This window comes from Protopterus annectens, chromosome 8.part0, assembly GCF_019279795.1.
Source record: "Protopterus annectens isolate FY-2018-M chromosome 8.part0, PAN1.0, whole genome shotgun sequence".
Lineage (NCBI taxonomy): Eukaryota > Metazoa > Chordata > Ceratodontiformes > Protopteridae > Protopterus > Protopterus annectens.
The window spans coordinates 1,765,683,987-1,765,697,362 of NC_056741.1; positions in this window are offsets into that span (position 1 = coordinate 1,765,683,987).

Consider the following 13,376-nt stretch of genomic DNA (forward strand, 5'->3'; position numbering starts at 1 on the left):
TGTCCATGAGCCATGTTGCATAACATCCTGAGACATAGGGCACGATGTGCAGGTGGATGTGTATGTTGTCAATACCAGAATGGAGAACAGTGCTGAAAGGCAATTAGAGGACAGTGTAGGATGTGTGGACTCCCGTACCATCATCAACTACTCTGGTAACTGTATGAAAGGAGTCCACCAGGTGTAGGGGCCATGATCTGGCCCTAACAAGTCCAACCCGAGTGGCATCAAAGGACCGGAGCCCAACAATGTCTCTGTGAATGATGTCCTTGATGATGTGCCCCATAGCCATGCAGAACAGTCTAGGCAGGAGTGTAGGACTATAGTCCCACTCGTGCATTGTGATGCCACCTGTGTGGAGTGTGATAAATGTTGCTGTGTGCCATTCAGGGGCCACAATGTCTGATACAAGGCTATTACTGAATATGGTGGCCTAGTGGGGAGACATGTCCTTCAGAGGTTTGTGGACATCACAGCCTGGGACTTTGGAAGGTGATATGGGGCCAGTGTCCCAGGACATATAGAGTGCAGGTTAGTACTGTGTAGGTGTGACACAGGGACACCGCAATGTTTCTGCATGGATTGTGGCCCTGTAGTGAGTGAGAGGGTGTAATGTTACCATTGAATCCATCCACCAGCATTTTGCCAACATCACCTGGATCTGTAATGTTCCTGAGTGACTGTTGTATGTGAGAGCAGATGTGGGTGTGGACATCGACTACTGACATACCACCATAATGCCTTGTGGTACACCCCGGAATGTGTCGCAGTAATGTTTATGTAGCTAATCTTGGAGTATGTGATGAGGGATCCTGTGGTCCTACCGAGGCTGACCAGTGAGCTACCCCACCCATGGGATTGTACACCACTGTGCAACAGCCTCCACCTGTTATACATTATGTCCATGGAACTTGACCACCAGAGTGGTGTCTGTTATCTGGTGTGTACCATCATGACTCTGTGTGGAATAGCATGATCCATGCAGTCATGTATGTGCTAATGAAGTGCACTGGGGTATGTTTCAGCATTTGTATGTGCATTGTCCATCTGCATGGGTGTCATGACATTAACAACCGCTGTCATAAGACATCTGTAGTAGGTGTTGTAGTACTCATGTACTGTGTATGCCATGAAGGGTGTGGTGCCGGGATGTGGCTAACAAGGTTGATTAGCATATGTTCGGAATCCACCAATGAGGGGATAACCCCAGGTGTGGAACACCAGTCACATGTTGGTAGTGTTCATGTCAAGGTTAATGCTGGTCTTGGTGGTAGTGTGTATGGGTTTATCCAGCTGAGGTTATGACTCATGGATATGTCAGTACATGAGTGGCTATCCCAGTTAAGTGTGGGGTAGTGTCAGTCACACATCAGTAGTAGCTGTCTGAGCCCTACTGTCCAGTAAACCAACAAATGAGGTCTGGAAACCGTGGGGTATGTTGTTGAATCTGTAGCTTGTTACAATGTGTATAGCCGTTCCGGACACAGTTAGTTGCACATGGAGCACCTCTGATGCATTGTGCTAAGTAACTAGCCAGGATGTGTGTACAACATAGTGGGATATGGGAACACCTCAGCTGTGGGTGTGCCGGTCCAGGTATGTGCCTGAAAGGTATGGTCGGTCTATAACCTGTCATTGCAGGTGTGCTCTGCAGAGCCTAGAGGCAGGTCCCAGTCACTGCAGAGATATTGGAGTGGTGCATTATAAGGTGTGCCTTGCCTGTGTGCGTCACAGAGGAAGATGCAAGCATTGTGTCACATGACCCCATGTCTTGCTTGCCAGTTCCTGTTCTGCCGGTGACTGTTATTGGAAACTGTGCAAGACAGGCAGTATAGAAGCAGCAAGAGCCTTACATGTGATCTGTACTCCCAGGGCTGATAGGTGCAGGTCATCTGTGCCAAAGCATTGTGTTTGACTAGGTCAGTCAAAGCGGACAGATACCAGATGCCTGTGGAATGACAGCAGAAGCATAGGCAACTGTTGAAGTGACACAGTCAGTCATTGTACAGTGGTATCAGGTCCAGATGAATGCATAATGCTCCCCAGGGCTAGGCCCACACCTTCAGGGCTACAAGACTGGTGAGCGATTGCATGTCCCTGCACACGTAGTCTGTGAAGTGGCATCTCAGGGCAGTCACACTAACATGGAGAATGACAGTCACATCGTACCCGGTGAGGTGTGGTATGAGTGCATAAGTTATGTTGCAGAACCAGTTACCCAACAGCAAGATGTAAGTGACTATCACCTTGTGTAGCCTGCTGTGTGGAACTGCAGTGTGACCGCCTACAGAGTCACCTATGACTGGTGTGTTGTGTATGTTATAACACCCTATTGGCTGTATGTGATGGGCACACATGAGTCTTTGGGCTATAAGTTGGTGATGTTGTGTTCTGTGATGGGGGCTGCCTCTGGTGTCTACACAGAGTATGGAGAGGTACTGCACAAGTTGTCCTCGTATGTGTGGCCTGTGGTGGAGATCATGTGAGACTATGTGATGAGAGGGGTGTGTCGCGAATGTTACACATCCCCACATGACTGTCAGGTGGAGTCAGGGTTGGTGACAGCATTACCCCCAGCAGGGCTGCATAACTGCATCCCCCACAGGCTGTAGTGTCGTATGTTGGGAGGTGAGCATTGAATGTGTACATGAGACAATTGCTCTATTGCCACATGTACGACATATCCATCATATAGACAGGCAATAGCACTGGTATGTGACAGTTGGACATACCTGTATATACAACCATGTCTCACAGGATATGTGCGTTACATGTGTACAACAGCTGTTGTACCATAAGCAAGCTGGAAATTTTAGGACAGCCAGTGTACCTGTGGGAAATGGTGTGGAATGGGTGCTATATTAATCAGTAGCTCATGACATGCTCACAAGTTCTGAACAAGTGCCTAGCATGACCATACAATACAGATAGGGTGTTGGATAATATCAACCCACAAATGGTGATGACAGTCATAATGGGTGGCACCGTACTATATCCTTGCTGAGTATGGTGTGCATGTCCATGAACCATTATCACTGTAGATGTTAGCAGTACATATGTACAAGACAGTACGGATGTTTGATTGCAAATACCTTTGTATGTCACAGGAGTGTTCTACCAGTGGCCTGTTGACAGACTCACAACTACAAAAGGTGCCAGAGTGACATGTGCATATCATACCAGTGCCAGCTACAGTAGAACAGGGTTAATGTGTTGTACTCCACCCTCATTGTAGCCCATACCACACAGACAAATGTTAGGCATCTGTGTATGTAAGGATGTGAATGGCCATGACCTATGAGGAATAGCTGTGTCAGTGTTGTGAACAACATACAGAATGGGCTGTGTGGGTGAGGTGTGTGACATATGTGCACATTCTGATGGATGATATCAGCATTGTCACCACTAGGTGAACATCCCTGTACCCATTAACTACCACCTAGACTGTGATCAACATTATGGACACTGTGTAAGGGATGGTGCTGCGCAGTACACCTCCCTGCCTTGGTGACATCTCCAGGCCCCTTGGGTAGTCATATGAGGTACCCATGTCATGACAGGGTGCCATCCATGAGCACGGAGATCATTGGACAGGCATATACAGCACTGGGGTGACCAATATTGGATCACATATCACCTTTAAGGGGTAATGGCCATGCGTGGATGGGTGATACCAGCCTTCACAATCCTCACCTCCACTATGCAGCATGCTGTCTACCTTGCATAAAGACATTTGCTACACCATGATGATGGACATGCTACATGTCCATATCCTGATCTGTAAGACATACGTCATGGACAGCCACCATCCTAATACTGGGATCGCCACATGCTCGACAGATCCCTGTGCCATACATGTGACATACTCCTGCCAAACCATGCAACCCTGTCCATCAAAGCTGCACATGTCATCCCAGTCATACATGGTGTGATGGCCGCATGGTAGATGTAGTATCAACCGTCTGGATCAGTAATGTGGCACTGATGCACCTCGTGGTGGCATAATGGCTGTCTGTTACAGCTAGGAAACCTTGCCTGTACATGCTATGGTTGATAACCATCCCTGCGAATGATTTTCCCATGTCTATCACATGTGCAACACAGGTGATCCGTGGCAGGATGTTGAACAGCTGTACAGATGTATATGGCAAAACACATGCATGTACAGGTGTCCATGCGTATGTGTGCATTGTCACTGCTCAAGTTCATTAAGGCTGTGTCTGTGTTGATATCTGACATATACACAGCATCAAGGTCAACAGCATTACCGTGGACACATCCAAGCATGTGCAGATAGGTAAGAACACCAGTGCAGGCAAATAGACATGCCCACATCAAGACAGCATTCACATGGAGTATGAGCACTGTAATGAGGTGACACACATATATGGTGATGATATCCAATGCATAACGGTGTGTGACATGTACGTGACACAAACACGTCCATCGTGTCAGTGTCATGATGATTTGCAAAGATAACTGTGCAGATGTACTAGATGTCATAGAAATGTATGTGCAGCAGTATCTCTGTACATCTCTGAAACTGTGACCTGTCACCATCATTATGTCTTACAGATAATGCCTCGTAGACACCTTCCAGCGTACAGCAGCCAGGAGGATGATGTCCTCATCCCATACCTCCATGAGAACTATGAGTTGTTGTTCAGCCATGTGCCACAGCATGCCCATCAGTGGGACGACCTGTGGCAGGATCTATGCAGGAGGGTGAATGATGTGGGTGGCCATAACCACACCTACCAGCAGGTGCGCAGACACTGCATAGACTTGATACAACATGCAAAACAGCGTGCCACTGCAATCACCAGGGAACAAGGTGGAACAGGTGGTGGGCCATCAACCCAGCCCCAACTCACACACACTGAGGAGCTACTGGCCAGTCTGGGGACACCCTCAGAACAGCATCCACAAACACTAGCTGCCATCGTGGAGGTGGGTGTCTCCCAACCAATGAGCCTGGAGTTGCCTGGTAAGTCAGTACTGCACATATGGCTATTATATCCCATTTAGTTGCATGTGTCACTGTACATTATGTAAAGTAACAACATATGCAAGGTATGTGGACACACATGCTGCATACTACAGTATGCTACCCTGTGTATGCACACATGTGCATACTGTATAAACCACAAACGAAAACTAAAACTGGTAAAAACAGGCACAGCAGGAAACCATAAAAGCCGGCAAAAAATAAATACTATCACACCAATACGAAATAAAATAAAGAAAAAACCTTTAATGTGAGCACTTTCAGCAAGCACATTAACTTGCCTTCTTCAGACAAACAGTTGTAAAACAGTTTTGGTTCTCCTTATATCCTATTAAGCTGAGTAAGTTGATGAGTCAGCCTACTTAACAAGCAGGAAAATTTTAAAGTAGCCTCGCCACTCAACATCAAATAAACCATAAGTTACTATATAAATCTTATTCTCATAAAGGAATATATGTCAGACACCAATAAATATTATAAACACATGACAATGTTTCAACAAAATTACCAAATTATTAACTAAAAACTATGAATTTAACAATGTATGAATATATATGTATATGAATGTATTAAAGGTTTTTTCTTTATTTTATTTCGTATTGGTGTGATAGTATTTATTTTTTGCCGGCTTTTATGGTTTCCTGCTGTGCCTGTTTTTACCAGTTTTAGTTTTCGTTTGTGGTTTGTTTGGTCGTTTGTGATGGCAAGTGGAAACGGAGCGGCAACTCAGGATTTGTTCTCCCAGGATGAAGACAGTGTTACTACCCAGGAGAATGCAACTGGAAACTTGACAGCCCTAGTGCAGGTTCTCCTAGGGTGGGTCGAAACCTTGTCTCAAAAAGTGGAAATATCCTGTAGTGGAAGACTGAATGAACATAATATTGCCACTAGACAACCAGGAGAAATGAACAACCATAGTTCCAACGAGGGCTTGGTTGGAGCAGGCAGTAGCAGCGTCACTAATGGGGTTGCAAGGGGCGTAAGTGATACTATTGAAGGTCATATAACATCGCAATACAATACAAGCCGAACTGGCATCAACCAGGGAGGAACACAAAGCATCCCAGCCCCACCATTGAATGACAATAGCTCACCAAATCGTGTAAGTAATATTACTTCGATGGCAGTATTTGTAAATAACAACAATTTCTTTTGTGGAAATAATCAACTGAACAGTTCACCTTTAGAAAGGGATGAACAATCCACAAATGAATTACCCAATTTAATTAATGACTTTGATATAAAGCTTTACAAATGCAGGAAGCTTCAACTTGAGGTTTCCTACCTGCAACAATGTATTCAGAATAAAATTATTCCCAAGGGCCTCAGGCAATGGCGGTATCCAGCAGGCCTGGTGAATGATTCTACTTTTCATAGGGAATTACTAGACCTTATTGACCGCCAAGGACATGAATTTTTACAGGCTCTTATTAACTTTTACTTAACTGACATTAACACCCTTAAAACAGAGCTGGAAATTTTAGAGCATGCTATCAAAAGCCACACTGACTTTTACAGGTATAAGTATGACTATTGTAGAATTTATACCAGTATCGAGTCTGCATTGAATAAACTTCTAATTATTAAAAAGAAAAAAATCACTAGAGACATTAGCGATTATGCTAATAAAAGAGCTTATCCTAAGCCCCCTTTTAATGGTCCAAGTAATCAGTCACCTGCCTACAATATAGATGGAAACTTGAATGAGGAAGTTTTGTCCTCTAGTACATGTAACGATAGTCCACTCAATGGGAATATGGACGATCAGCCACTCAGACGTAGTGAGAGGCTTTTTAAAAACAATAATGGGCACGGTAATAGAGACAATAATGTTGGTAGTAATAACAACAACCCTGACAGACAACAGGGGGACAATCATAGGGGCAATAGTTCTAACCACCAGGATTTTCAACCAACCAACAACAACCGAACCAACAATCACCAGTCCAATCGGAACCGGCCACAAGCGAGGAACAAAAGGAGAACGAGAGACGATAGTTTACACACAAGACCTAGCTTGTGGACCATGTGTTTACACAAGCTCAGATGGTGACTTTAACATATATAATTACACCTCCTTGGATGTGGATCAAGAAATTGTTGATTTTCTATCTAAGGGCCTAACCTATGTCCCCAGGAGGCACATGGACATTGCTAAAACTATTATAGACCTTAAGTTATTTGTCCGTAAACGTAACCTCAATCTGCTTATGGGAAGCAGCACTAGTATGGTCAGTTCTTTAAGGGTTTCTAGTATATTTAACCCACTTATTCATCCAAAAATGTGTGAGATAGATTTTTGGGCTATCAAAAATTGTCATCATTTTAAAAATATGAGTAACAACATTAGTAATTGTGAATTTAATCACTTAAATTTGCTGAACGATTGTAATATTAGGGTCATAAAGGTGGTGGCCTTGTGTTTATGCAACATGATATGTATGTTGATAGTATGGTCAAACACCGCAATACTGCCACATATACACGGGTAACATTAAATGAGGTCAATGGGGCACATAGAAAGGTTAAAGGGGTCCTGGAGGATCTATTTTTAGAGGGCCTTATTGACATTTACCTATACCATTACCTTATAATGTTAGCCCCTAAAACACCAGCATTATTTGGCACCCCCAAAATTAATAAAACTTGAATTGATCTGCCATTTAGACCAATAGTTGACGGTCAGGGATCAATTACATATGGGTGTGCCAAATATATTGATAGTGTCTTAAAACCACATATTGGCAGCGAAACACAAATCTGTAAGGATTCGTGGGGGCTTCTTAGCCATATTAACAGGCTTGAGTTTCAGCCTAATGCTCATTTTTTAACAATAGACATCAAAGATTTATATACGGTTATTCCCCGGCAGTTAGGTATTGAATGGACTAGGGAATTCTTAATTATGAAAAAAGTAAATGGTGATACCATCAATTTAGTTGAGACACTTTTAGAAATTGTCCTGAGTAACAACTTTATGGTTTTTGAAGGCCAATTTTTCTTACAGAAGTCGGGGGTAGCTATGGGTTCCCCCTGTGGTGGTAGTTTTGCGAATGCCATTATGGCATTCTGGGAACACAATTTTTTGTTTAAAGATTCATTTTTTCAGAATCATGTATCCTGGTATACCAGATACCAGGATGATATATTCTGTATTTGGAAAGGTGATCTTTCTCTTATTCCTTCTTTCATTAATAACATCACTCAGACTACCAACTTTTTGGAATTTACTTACACTATAGGGGAAAAAACGATCAATTACCTTGACATACAGCTCACTAGGGATGATTATAACCATAGGTATAAGAGTTTGATATATCGTAAACCAACTTACTCAAACACCTTTTTACATTTTTCTAGCAGTCACCCTTACCATCAGAAGAAGGCAGTAGTTAAGGGCAGATGGTTAGGGCTGCCCGTATGGTTTCTGATGAAACCGATTTCAACCATGAATGTGACTTACTAGAAAAAAATGTTTCTGAATAGAAGGTATCCTTCTACCCTAGTTTCAAATATTAAAAATGAAATCATAAACAAAAGGAGTATGGGGCATTTTACTCCATTGCTATCTGATCTAGTTGGTACCCCTATTAAAAATTTGAGTTACCATGAAGGCTTTCTTGGTGAGCAGTCAACTAACATGTCTGATGACATTATAGTCCATCAAGTCAGTTTTCTTTGTACATATTCACTTGACCACTCGGCCATTAGAGAAGTTCTTAATAAGAACTGGAATATAATTAAAGGTGATGAAAAGCTATCTAAAGCACTAGGGGTTAGGCCTAAAATAACTTATAGGCAAGGCCAGAATTTTAAATCTCTCCTAGAGAGGAAAAGAGGTACACATTGAACCAAAGGAATGTTTAAGTGTGGTTCATGTTCATACTGTAAACATATTTTTGTGACCAAGCAAATTTTCCTCAATAACAAGATGTACAAAATGAATTATAGATATAATTGCGAGTCTAAAGGTGTTATATATGTGTCTTTGTGCACGTCATGTGATGCATTCTACATTGGCAAAATGGAAAGGAAACTAAAACAACGTATTTATGAACATTATTATGCCATAAGTAGGAATGACTCTAACAATGCACTGGCCAAACACATTTTAGACTACCCTGATCATGCTTTCAAATTTGCAGTTTTACAACATAGGAGCATTGACATTAGGGGAGGACCATGGCAAGTCCTTTTGGAAATTGATGAACTTATATGGCAGATCAAGACTAGAGCACAAGTCTTTCCGGGTTTGAATGAGAGCCTTTCTATCAAATGTATGTTGAGATATTTGGCCCTTAAATGATGATATTAAAGGGTTTACACATACATATACATTCCTGGTTCACTTAGATAGATTTTGGATTTACTGTTTACGTTAATTTTTATTTATGGTTTCACTTACCATATTTATACATTCATATACATATATATTCATACATTGTTAAATTCATAGTTTTTAGTTAATAATTTGGTAATTTTGTTGAAACATTGTCATGTGTTTATAATATTTATTGGTGTCTGACATATATTCCTTTATGAGAATAAGATTTATATAGTAAATTATGGTTTATTTGATGTTGAGTGTCGAGGCTACTTTAAAAAATTCCTGCTTGTTAAGTAGGCTGACTCATCAACTTACTCAGCTTAATAGGATATAAGGAGAACCAAAACTGTTTTACAACTGTTTGTCTGAAGAAGGCAAGTTAATGTGCTTGCCGAAAGCGCTCACATTAAAGTTTTTTTTCTTTATTTTATTTCGTATTGGTGTGATAGTATTTATTTTTTGCCGGCTTTTATGGTTTCCTGCTGTGCCTGTTTTTACCATGTGCATACTATATGCTATTATACAGGTGAATGTGTTAACATGCACAGTGCACCCTGTGGCTGTCATACAGTCATGGATAATGTTCATACTGCTGTGTCACCCCTATACAGGTACCTCTGGCGTGCCGCACAGACATGAGCCCATTGCAGGTGAGACTGTCATCAGTATCAGGCATGTTAAAGCATAGATCTATTTGCCATGTGGCCAGTTAACAGTTGCACACTTGATGTTCGCTCCAGTAATGATATACAGGTCGCATCACCCATCAGTCACACAGGCCACCCATGTGCAATATATACAAACGAAATGATACACCGACTTGAAACCACAGTAGTTGTCATTGCTACATTTGTGGTCAGCTGTGCATACAATGGTGGAGGTGTTCTACAATGGAGGCATATGTAGTATGTATTGGAACAACATGTGTGGTACGCAAACAGTACCACACAGTGAACTGTGATATTGGCAGCCCACAGGTGTCGCCATTGTGTTATATGCCCCTGCATTGGGTGCACACATTGTGATGTGCCATTTGACATGTCCCAGACATGTAGTGTTCTGGCTGCAATATTGTCACACTATCCCATGACCCATATCCCACATACCAAACAAACAACCCGATGTCTGCATAGCCCTGTGGATGGTGACATATCTGACATCTATGGGTGTATGTCATATGGGACAACACAGACATGTGAGATAGATGGCCATCACACACATTTGGCCAACACATTTGCACACATGGCCATAGGGGATGGCCAGAGACACGTAGCCACACAGTAGATGTGATGTGTATGCATCCTGTTGCACATTGTCCACACATGGTCCAATTGTAGCCTTAGTTGACTGATTATACAGTTGATGTGGTACACTGGACATCCTAAAAGCCTGTGCACAGCTAGTGGAGGTGTCACTGAATTCTACCATATAAGATCTGTTGAACATCACAACTGTGTCATAGCATGACAGTAGTCACCTGTACAGCTTCCACAGACATTGACACCACATCAGGCCACATTTCCCTTGCTGCTGTAGGACATCACCGTTAGCTGTGCACCTTGTGTGTGTGGTACATCAATGTCATGTGGGAAATGATGAATTGACATGTCCGCTATGTGTGGACATGGTTACCAGGCAGCTAAGACCTTGTAGTTGTTGTGCAGGGGTGTCATCTGTAGGTCCTCCAGTGACCTGTCACTTGACACAGCATGGTTTGGTGTGTATACACCTCAGCATCATGGGTCACAAGCCACAGTTATGTCATGGGTATGCATGCAGTTATGGCCATACAATGTGTACATATTATGCATTGTACAGCAATATAGCTGTCTCATGATGCCATGCAATGGCACAGTGTCTGTACTTCACACTGTATAGCAATGTAGATGGCTCACACTACCATTCCATGCTAATGCACATTTGCTAAACATGCATTGCATCTGTAGGGCATACAGGCAACACCGCAGTGTGATGCCCATTACGATGCTGTACATGTGTCAGGACACCATTGTGTCAGACATGTATGCATGTTAATGCACACGTCAGCAGATTACATGTCTAGGTCACGTCAGCCATGTGCACTGTTATCCTGTTCTGGTCCACATGGTGTATCACGGGGATGCATGCATACTACCATGATTGTGTGAACTGCATGGCTACTGATATGACACCTGCTTGCTGCAGTGTGCACCCCAGGGAGGTATGCTTACTAACACTATTAATGTCTGAGCTGCATGCCCTCTGACGTATCACAGGCATGCTGCATGCCATCTGTCAAATCACATGCATGGTGTGTCTGTGTGTGTGTGTGTGTGTGTGTGTGTGTGTGTGTGTGTGTGTGTGTCTGTGTGTGTGTGTGTGTGTGTGTGTGTGTGTGTGTGTGTGTGTCTGTGTGTGTGTGTGTGTGTGTGTGTGTGTGTGTGTGTGTGTGTGTGTGTGTGTGTGTGTCTGTGTGTGTGTCTGTGTGTGTGTCTATTGTAATTTAGAGTCTTTTTTTGCATTCACAGGTGATGTAGGTGTGTTACCCTCCTGCGGTCCATCTGATGTTAGTGTCCCCACAGATACTAGCAGTGATGAACATATGCATGAGGTACAGGCAGGATTGTCAGGGGCTGAATCTGTGCCAATGGTTGCCATCCCAGCTATGTCCTCCTCTTCCCTGCACACAGTTCTGCTGCCAACACATACTGCATCACCAGTGGCCATACAGGAAGGACAGTCAGCGTCTGTTAGTGTGGAACAGGAACGTGTGGTGACTACAAAAGGTGTGTCTACACACCATGGTGTCAGTGTAATGACTGCAGATGTGCCACACAGGCATGTGGCCGGTGTTGCTCGTAGGAGGCCCTCTAGCAGACATGCACCTGCAGGACAGAGCGCAGCAGCTGGTATAACCAGACGCATGTTCCAGACTGTAATGGCGGCACAGGCATGTGCTGAATGGCAGAACAGAGAAGGGCAGAGGCTGCAGAGGGCTGCTATCCGTACCCTAAATGACAACATCCAGGCATTTGCAAATGCTCAACAGCAGATTGCTGATGTTCTGGACAGGTGATTGGGTGACATGGTCGGAATCCTTGACCATGGCATAGCAATCCACGAGCATGACCTGTCTGTGCTGGAACATATGGTAGGAGTGAGGTGTAGGCCATGTGGACATAGGCCAGCTACACCACCTAGTGCAGGTCAACGTGAGCGTGCCACCTCACATGCCCGCTCCCATAGTGCTGGTAGCAGTAGCAGTGCAGCTGGTGCTGTGCTGTCCACACCAGGACACAGCAGGCCACGTGGACGTGGCCCTGGATGTTCCCAGTGGGGACATGATTCTAGTGGACATGTGTCGTCGGACAGTAGCCAAGATGTACCTCCACCTGGTAGTGCATGTGCAACCCCTGGCAGGCACAGGTCACGTGGCCATGGCCGGACACAGCGAGCTGTACAACCTGGTCTGTACAATCTGGAGCTGTCAATAATACCCTGTGTAGGCCTCACAAAAGGAAAAACTGTGTGCACACATGCACGCACACAGCAAAAACATCTGTAGGGCACCACAACACTCACATGCATACTGAATAGACATGTCAAATCATATCACTGGCCCTTACCCACACACAAGATGTCATCCATTGGTGCAGCCTCTGCCCCTTGCAAACATTATCACCCTGTGCATATGATGAAGCCTGTGCCACATCCCTGTCATCCACACCATTGGTGCAGGGACATGCTCAAATGGTCTGATGCACAGGGTGAACAGAATAGTGAGAAGTGTATATTACATTAGTTGTGTAAGAATAGTGAGAGAAGTGTATATTACATTAGTTGTGTGTGAATAGTGAGAGACGTGTATATTACAATAGTTGTGTACTGTTGACACGCACCAGACATACCATGTAGTACAGGTTTAGCATGCATTGTTATATGTTCACAGTATGTGTCTCAGTAACAACATGTTGGTAATGATGCCCCGGTTCCCTCCTTATGGTCTACTTTCATGTGCCTACAGGTAGCACTGTTTGCAGTCTCCCATGTGTAACTGTGGAG